Consider the following 8,274-nt stretch of genomic DNA (forward strand, 5'->3'; position numbering starts at 1 on the left):
GGATGGCTCCGTCCCGTTGGCCACCAGCGGGCGGTTCTGGGGAGCCCGCGGGGTGGCCCGCCGCCCCCCGCGCCACACGCCCATCCGGGAGGCTGCGCCGGTGACCTTGTGATAACCCGAGTGCCATCCGTCAGCGGCCGGCCGCCAGGCTCCGGAACACTGCAGCAGCTCATCTGAATTCAAATTAGCCCGAGCGGCGCGCGGCGGCGGCCATAACTCAGCCGCGAGGAGCAGCGCGGCCGCCCGCGGTGGACATCGCCATACATTCCTGGGGCGTCGGACAGGGCCGCTAATGAAAATATCAATCACAAACGCGGCTGACTTAATGGTCAATTTAAATTAATTAATTGGGGAGGAGAAAAAGCCGCGGGGGCCGCAGTGACGGGCTCCGTCCCTGGAGGGTGGTGAGAAGCGCTGTGCCCTGCTGGGCGAAGCCCCCGGCCCGAGACGCGGGGCGTCCGCTCGCCGGGGGCCCCCGGGATGCTGAGGGCCCGGGGCCCGCGGCCCGCACCAGCCAGCGGCAGGCGGCCTGCCTGCTGATCGGGCTTGGCCATCACAGGGACGGCTGGTCCCTGCTGCCAGGCCCCCTCCCCCACGCTGAGTAGGACCAGGGCGGGGCTGGCCGGCAGGGCTGGGCCCCAGGACAGAGTGAGGTCGGGTGGGCCGCCCTCAGCCCAGGGCTCTGCTGGGTGCCTGCCACCGGCCAGGCCTCGCCTCCTCCACCGTGAACAGCTGAGGGCCGAGGGCCACAGCAGGGCTCACGCGGTGACCTCCAAGGTCAGGCGCCCTGAGGCCCCTTGGGAGGGCGAAGGCCTTCGGCACGCAGAGAGCAGCCAGGCCCCCGGCATGCTGAAGCCCCAGGGTGTCCAGTGTTTGACTGGGTGCAAAGCGTTGACAGGCCCCTGGCAGTGGGACTGAGGTGGCTACGAGCTCAAGGGGCAGTGACGTGACCCCTCTGAGCCCCAGACCAGTAGACTGCCGGGTGCCGGAGAGGTGGCGGCCCGAAGCAGGGTGCGGGCAAACCCGCACACACACCCCCACGCAGGCCCCGCGGGAGGCTGGTTCTGTCCTCGGTGCCGGCGACAGAGCCCTACGCAGCCCTGGAGGGGTGACAAGGTGGCCGGGGGGCAGGCCAGCAGGATCCGGTCCCCGTGACGGTGCCGTTCACGTCGCATGACAGCAGAACCCGTCCTGGGTTTCACCCAGCACCGCTGCCCCAGAAGGAACCACTCAGGACGTCACCCGCCCCCGGGAGGCGCCCAGTGTCCAGCCCGTGCAGTCGAGGCCAGTGGAGGCTCAAGTTTGGACAGCAGGGAAGGTTGACTGTGCCCCCAAGACAGGACCCCTACAGCCACACACCTGGCCCCTGACAGGCCAGCGGCATGCGAGGGTGGGCCTGCCTCCCCCTCCCTCCAAGCTGGGAGGAGAGCCGAGCCCGCCTGCCCCTCCCATGTTGTGTCCGGCCCTGGCTCCCAGCAGAACCAGGCGGCAGACGCACAGCCCCTAGGCAGGCACCAGAGGGCACCCCGGGGCTCGAGGACCAGACAGGAGCCCCGAGGTCTAGCAGCGAGGCCACCCAGGACTCGCAGTGGCCCACGCCGGGCCTCGGACCCCCAGAGTACGACGCGCCCACCAGCTTGTGCTCACCCCGCCAGCGCCCAATGCTGGGGTCTCTGCGCTTGTCTGTGGGGTGCACCAGGCCCTGACGCAAGCCCCTACATACCAGGGTCACCTCTCCAATAATCATGGGGTCCACGGGGCCAGGGCCTCAGATGAGGGGCACTGAGGGGCCCGCCCAGCGCATCACTCCCAAGCCCACAGTCTGGGTCCGATCCTACCTGTCCTTGAGCCCAGGGCAGGTGTTCGTGCTGGGCCAAGGGCTGGGAGCCGCAGCAAGGAGTACGGGGCGGAGCCCAGGAGAGGGATCTTGGTGGGCCCTTGCCCACCTCCTCCCCTCCAGGGCCCCTGAGACCCTCACCCTCCAGCTCCCGTCCTAGAAGCAACCTCTCCTGGGGCCTCATCCAGGGGCCAGCCCTCCCGAGGCGATGCCGTGAGCGAGTCGGTGTGGGGCCCAGCGTCCGCGTCCATGGTAGAGTGATCCCAGGGACTCCGGCTCTGCTCTGCCGTGTGTGGCAGGATCCCAGACCTCTCTGGGCTCAGGGTCCTGGGAGGGGAGGGGCATTCCGCAGCCCCTGGGCGGGGGAGGGGCGGCATGGGTGAGGAGCACTGTGCCCGTGCAGACCCAGCAGCCCCTGCCGCTGGGCATCCCGCTGCGGGCTGGGGATCCACTGGGCACTCCGCTGCGGGCTGGGGATCCGGGCCCCCACTCCCCAGCACCCCCAGTGCAGCGGTGCTGGCTCCACCCTCTCCCCCCCCCACAACCCCCTGCAAGGCCAGGCCTCTTAGGGGGGGCCATCTCCTCCCCAACCGTGCCTCCAGGGTGCCCCGCACCTTTCTGGGGACGGCACCTTTCTGGGGACGGCACCCAGACGGCCCCCAAGACCCAGCCCTGGCTGGGACATGGCAGGAGCCAGCAGAGGGACTGGGGTGGTGGGCCCGATGGGGGACCCCACCACCACCACAGCCCGGGCTGCTCCCCGCCCACCATCGGGCAAGCTGCCTCCTCGGCCTCCCCAGGGGCGATCTTTGCTGCCACCCAGTGGCCTGCGGGGGCAGTGCAGGCGGAGCGTCCCCGCTGCAGCCCGTCCTGGGCTTGTCCAAAGCCGCAAATCCGCAGGGGCTGAGAGCGCAGCAGGGGGGACGGGTGGCCGGGGCTGGCTCCTTCGGACGGACGGACGTCTGGGTCCCAGACGGCAGCAGGGGCTGCCCGGCCTGGGGCTGTGCTCACTGCCCCTTCTAGTGGTTAATGTAACGTTATGTGAACTTCGCCTCAAAAAAAGTTTAAGAGGCAGTTAGATAGTTTGGATGTCGAGTACCATGTAAAAGGAACATCCAAATCAACAAACCCCTGTACCCAAACAACGGAAAAGAGCCGTCCCACAGATCGTGACACTTACAATAGCGCTAACAATGGAGAAAGCACAGCTTGGCCTCCGTCCCCGGGCTGTGGCTTGGCTCTCGCCCGTGACCTGGCTGCGCCCAGCCCTACGGTGCCCAGGGAGGGTCTCGTCAGCCCCACCTGGCAGGTGTGGGCGTGACCCCTCAACCTCGCTGGGAGTGGCCGGGCCAGCGTTCACACAGGCACCTAAGACACGCCGTCACCCCCTGCAGGCTGGGGACAGGTGGCATTGTGGCTTTCTGTTCCCAGCTAAACGGGCGGCTCGTCAGGGAGGGGCCCGCAAGAAAGGTCCTCTGACCTGGAGGTGTCAACCTCAGAGGGGTCTCTGTGTCCAGGGGGTGCAGGCGGCCTCTGCGACTCCCCGAACCCCACCCCCCGGCCACCTCCTGGCACTGACGCCAAGTGTGGGCTGCTCCTGGAGGCTCACTTCCAGCAAACGGAAAGCAGCAGAGGGGACGGATGTCATTCCCCGGCCAGGCTCCACAGAAGCGGCTTCCGTCCAGGGTGCACCCCCCTTGCTGGCTGGCCCGTGAGGGGGCCGGCTGCCACGTGCGCGCTTCCCGCAGACAGGCCCACGCGGCGAGGGCCAAGCACGACCCCAGAGGAAGAAAAGGCAGCCGTCGCAGCGCGAGACGTGGGGACCCCGGACGGCGGGACCGAGAGGGAAGGGGCGGCCTGTCCAGGCGGAGGCGGAGGCCTGGGTGGGCTTCAGACTTCGTAAGGCCAAGTGCGCATCGCGACGTCTGGGAAGCCACGTACAGAATAAAACGGGACTAACAGCCTCACGAGTGGGAGGGGACAAAAGGGACGGATCCCATCGCGACGGCTGGAGACACCCTGAATGGTCTCGGTGACAGCTGGAGGGGGGACTCACACAACACTGTGGTCAGGTCGCCAGACGTGTGAGGCCGCGGCGAGGCGTGCCGTCGAGGGACACCAATTCCGGGCCCGTGACATCCGCCCAGCACGCAGGGGGCGTCAGGGCGCCGGGGGCCACGAAAGGCTGGCCGCGCAGAGACACCTCGGAGAGCCCGAGTGTGGGGGGAGGCCAGGCTTGCCGGTGGGCGGGGCCGGGGCGGCCCACACCTGGGGGCCGCCTGGCCAGCGGCCTGAGCCGTCGAGGGGCCTAACGTGCCAAACCAGATTCCCAGGGGGAGAAGATGCAGCAGGAAAAACGCCTCACGACCCACTGACCACAGAAGCTACCAAGTGGCAACCACCATGCAAGATAAACAAAACAAAGACCACCCCTGGATGTCATGGCAACGTGTCAAAAAACAAAGGTAGAGAGAACCTTCAAGGCCTCCAGGGAAAAAAAATACCAAGAAAGGGGAGTAGCCAACGGGAAGTAAGGGCAGCGCTTGTGACTTCTCACCAAGGACTATGCGAGCAGAAGGTGATGGAACTGTCTCCTAAGGACAGACTAGAATTCCGTATCTGGCGACACCGTCCTTCCAAAATCAAGGCAAAAGGAAGGTATTTTCAGGTAAATGAAAGCTGAACATTAACTATGTACATGACTACATACATAACCACGGCAAATGATAAAGAAGTTTTTCAGGCTGAAGGCGAAAGATACCCAATGGAAACTTATCTACGAGGAGGAAGACGGGCCTCCAAACTCCTGAGGGTAAGCAAAGGGAAGATACTGTACCCATGACACTATCAGACGAAACAGAACTGGGGCAGAAACCGCCACTAGAGACAAAGGGGGTCACTTTGTAACTATACGAGTTTCAATTCAACAGAAATAGATAATAATTCTAACCTTGTGTGTACAAGTCTGACACACTGATCAGCACTTGATCCGTCAGACAGAAAAACTCAGTAAGGACACAGAGGTTTGCACAATGAACGTAGATCCTGCAGACACATGCGCAATGCTCCAGCCATCATGGAATGCGTCTTCTTTTTAAGCCCAGGTGGAACCCGCCACCCACCAGCTGCGCCATGAAGGTTCAACAAAGTTCCTGCTGCAAGACAGGTAAGTTAGACGTCGGCAGCGAGAGAGAAAGCACCGTCCGCCGGCAGACCTCGCGCCCTCGAGGACGGCTGCTCTCAGGACAACGGAAACCGCTCCGGGCCGCGGGGTGTGGAGAAATCGGGGCCTCGTGCGCTGTCGGGGGACGCAAGACGGGGCAGCCGCTGCGGGCGCGGTGTGCGGGCGCCCCAAACAGTTAAACATGACGGCCCCGCGCCCCACTTCTGGCGCTCACCGCGGGAGCAGGCGCGGGGGCTCGGAGCGCGGTGTTCTCTGCCGGAACGTGGAAGCGACCCCAGCATCCGTGGACGCATGAGGGTGAGCCATCGCGGTCCGTCCGCGCGGTGGAAGGTGACTCGGCCTCAGAGAGGAGGGGAACCCCGCATGCCTGCGACGTGGACGGGCCTGGGGGACGCCGGCCCCGGGCCGGAAGCCGGCCACGCAGGACGAGCGCTGCGGGAGCCACTCGCGGGAGCCACGGCCGCAGGGACAGGAAGTAGAGGGCGGGACACGGGAGTGAGCGTCTGGGGGGGGACAGAGTGTTGGTTTGGGGAGATGGTGGCGGCGGCCGCACAGCAATGTGAATGCGCTTAACACCATAGAACTGGACACTTTAAAGTGGTTACGATGGGACATTCTATGTTACGTGTATTTTACCATGATAAAAAAAAAAAATGAAGACGGGCCCTTAGGCAGTTAAGTCAAACGAGCTCACCGGGGTGGCCTGGTCAGACCGCTTGTCCTTAGAGGAGGAAATCAGGACAGAGACAGGCTCGGAGGATGACCACGTGAGGACACAGGGGCAGGACAGCGTCGGCACGCCCAGGACAGAGGCCCCAGGAGAAGCCGGCCCGCCACACCTGTGTCTTAGGTGCCCAGGACAGAGGCCCCAGGAGAAGCCGGCCCGCCACACCTGTGTCTTGGGCGCCCAGGACAGAGGCCCCAGGAGAAGCCGGCCCGCCACACCTGTGTCTTGGGCGCCCAGCCTCCGGGACGGGAGAGAGCTGTCGGCTGCCTGAGACCCTCTGGTCCTCGTCACAGCAGCCTCGGACACGAGCAGAGTAAAGGAGAAATGCCATACGATCGCCCGGGTAGATGAATAAGTATAACAAAGTTCACCGTCCATTCATGACTTTTTCATAACTGGCTGACTAGGATTAAAACTGAACACCCTGTGCTTGAACATGTGGCGGTCACCAGCTGGGCCCCTTATTTTCCAGGTGGAGCAAGGACCCAGGGCCGCAGGACCAGCCCCGCCCAGGCCACCCCCTGGGCTTAAAGGCATCTCCGTGCCCTGTTAACAAGCAGCCCTGGCCATCCGGACCCAAACAGGGAATGTGAGGTCAGGCGCCTCGGTCCCCTTTGGCGACCCAGGCCCACGTCGGAGAGTTAGGGCCGGCCCTGCCCGGAGACCCAGGATCAGGGGGATAGAACTGGAATGAAGACAAGAGCCTGTCACCGCCGTGCTGGACCGGGCAGCATTCACTAGAACATTCCACACACATGTGCACGCAGCCAGGCATGTGCACGCACACGCCTACACACCCGTGTGAGCACACATGCACGTGCACAGATGTGGGCACAGGGACACGTGTGGGCATGCGTGCACTGTGCTCGTGTGGGTACATGCACGTGTATACGCACACGCACACGTGCGTGTGTACCTTGCTACATTCCGAATGGTAAAGACATTTACAGGCCTCACCATGTAAAGCAATACAATGAACCTAGAAATTAATAGAAGGACCTAAGAGAGAAGCCCCGTGGTTTGCAAGCCCCAAGACCCTCTCCTAAGTGACTCCTTGTCAGAGCGCAAACGAAGGTGGCCAGGACAGACATTCACAGCCACACAGAGGCTGCACGTTCGCGGAGCCCACGTCGGCGGGAGTTGGTGGAGGACTCACGGCCTTACATGTTTTTATTATCGAGCAAGAGACTGAAAATAAATGAATTAAACGCTCCACACCGGAGGGGAAACGGAGCCATAAAGTACAGCCGCGGGAGGCCGGAGAGGGTGGTGATCAGTCCGAGCGCGGCTTCCCCAAAGCGAGCGGGTGAGAGGCGGCCGCCTCTGGCCAGCCAGCGGGTCAGTGCGCTGGGCGTTCCCGATGAAACTCCAGATTTCCTGAGACAATGTACATTACCCAAACCCAAGAGGTGTAAAGCGCTGCGCCGTACGCTATGCCGTAACTGCGGGAAAACAGCGAGGTGGGTGGCTGGGCGTGGGGCACGGGGTCTCCCATCCAGCATACACCATCGGGAGGGCCAGGCCGGCTCAGCAAGGGGCAGTGAGGTCAGGGCCAGGAAGAGGAGGGCAGGGGCTTGGTGCCCATGGGCGGGCGGCCTCGTGAGGGGACCGGGGTCTTGTCCTCGGCCATCCAGAGGGCTGGGGTGAGGCTAGGGAAGCCAGGCGGGGCTTGCCCGTGACCCTTATTCATACAAACAGGGCCCCCGTGTGGGGTCAGATGGAGAGGTGGGGGAGCAGGGGCGGGTGGTCAGAGGCCGGCCCGGAGCTTCCGCACACCTCGGCCCACAGCCCTCGGCCGTGCGGCCTGTGCTGTGGACCTCGCCCGCGGCGTGGCCCGAGGCCGGTGTCCTGCCCACAGCGGGCGCCCTGCCGCTGGGCCGCCCTCTCCGCGGTCTGGTCCTCGCGCACCCTGTGCGCGCCTCTCCGGGCGGCTCTCGCACTCTTCTCCCAGGAGCTTGTCATTTCCCCGGTTCTTCGCACTGTCCCTCGGTCGTTGTGGCCTCCGCGCAGCCTGGGCTTGTCCCTGTGCCAGCCATACGGGTCGGTCGAGGCCGAGGCCGTGGGTGTCCTCGCCTGGGCCGCGCCCGCGCCCTCCGCTGACCTCTTCCCACCCTCTCCCCGGCTCTGTTCTCTCCCCACGTTCGGGACGCCGCAGAGGCCGGCGTCTGCCCGGCGACAGCGAGCTCAGCGGGGCCTTCCCGCCTGCAGGCGGAGATGAGCAGGGCGTGGGCGAGGGGACTCCCCGGCTGCGGTGGCCCTCGGGACCCGCTTAGCCGCGGCCCTTCTTGAGAGCCTGCTGGCCTCTGCCCGCTGTCCTGAGTGGGATGCTCAGGTCACGAATTCCTCACTTTTGTTCTAATGTGGCCGTTCAGGGTTCCGAGTGCCCTCGCCCCTGACGACTGCAGAGCCGTGTGAGCAGTTTTAACGCGCTTCACCACCGTTCAGTTCCAAGCGTGTTCTGACCAAGATTTCTTCCTCGACCCGCGAGCTATGCAAAAACTTTTAAAACTTCTGCACACAGGAGGT

The sequence above is a fragment of the Rousettus aegyptiacus genome, unplaced genomic scaffold (assembly GCF_014176215.1).
Source record: "Rousettus aegyptiacus isolate mRouAeg1 unplaced genomic scaffold, mRouAeg1.p scaffold_m13_p_10, whole genome shotgun sequence".
NCBI lineage: Eukaryota > Metazoa > Chordata > Mammalia > Chiroptera > Pteropodidae > Rousettus > Rousettus aegyptiacus.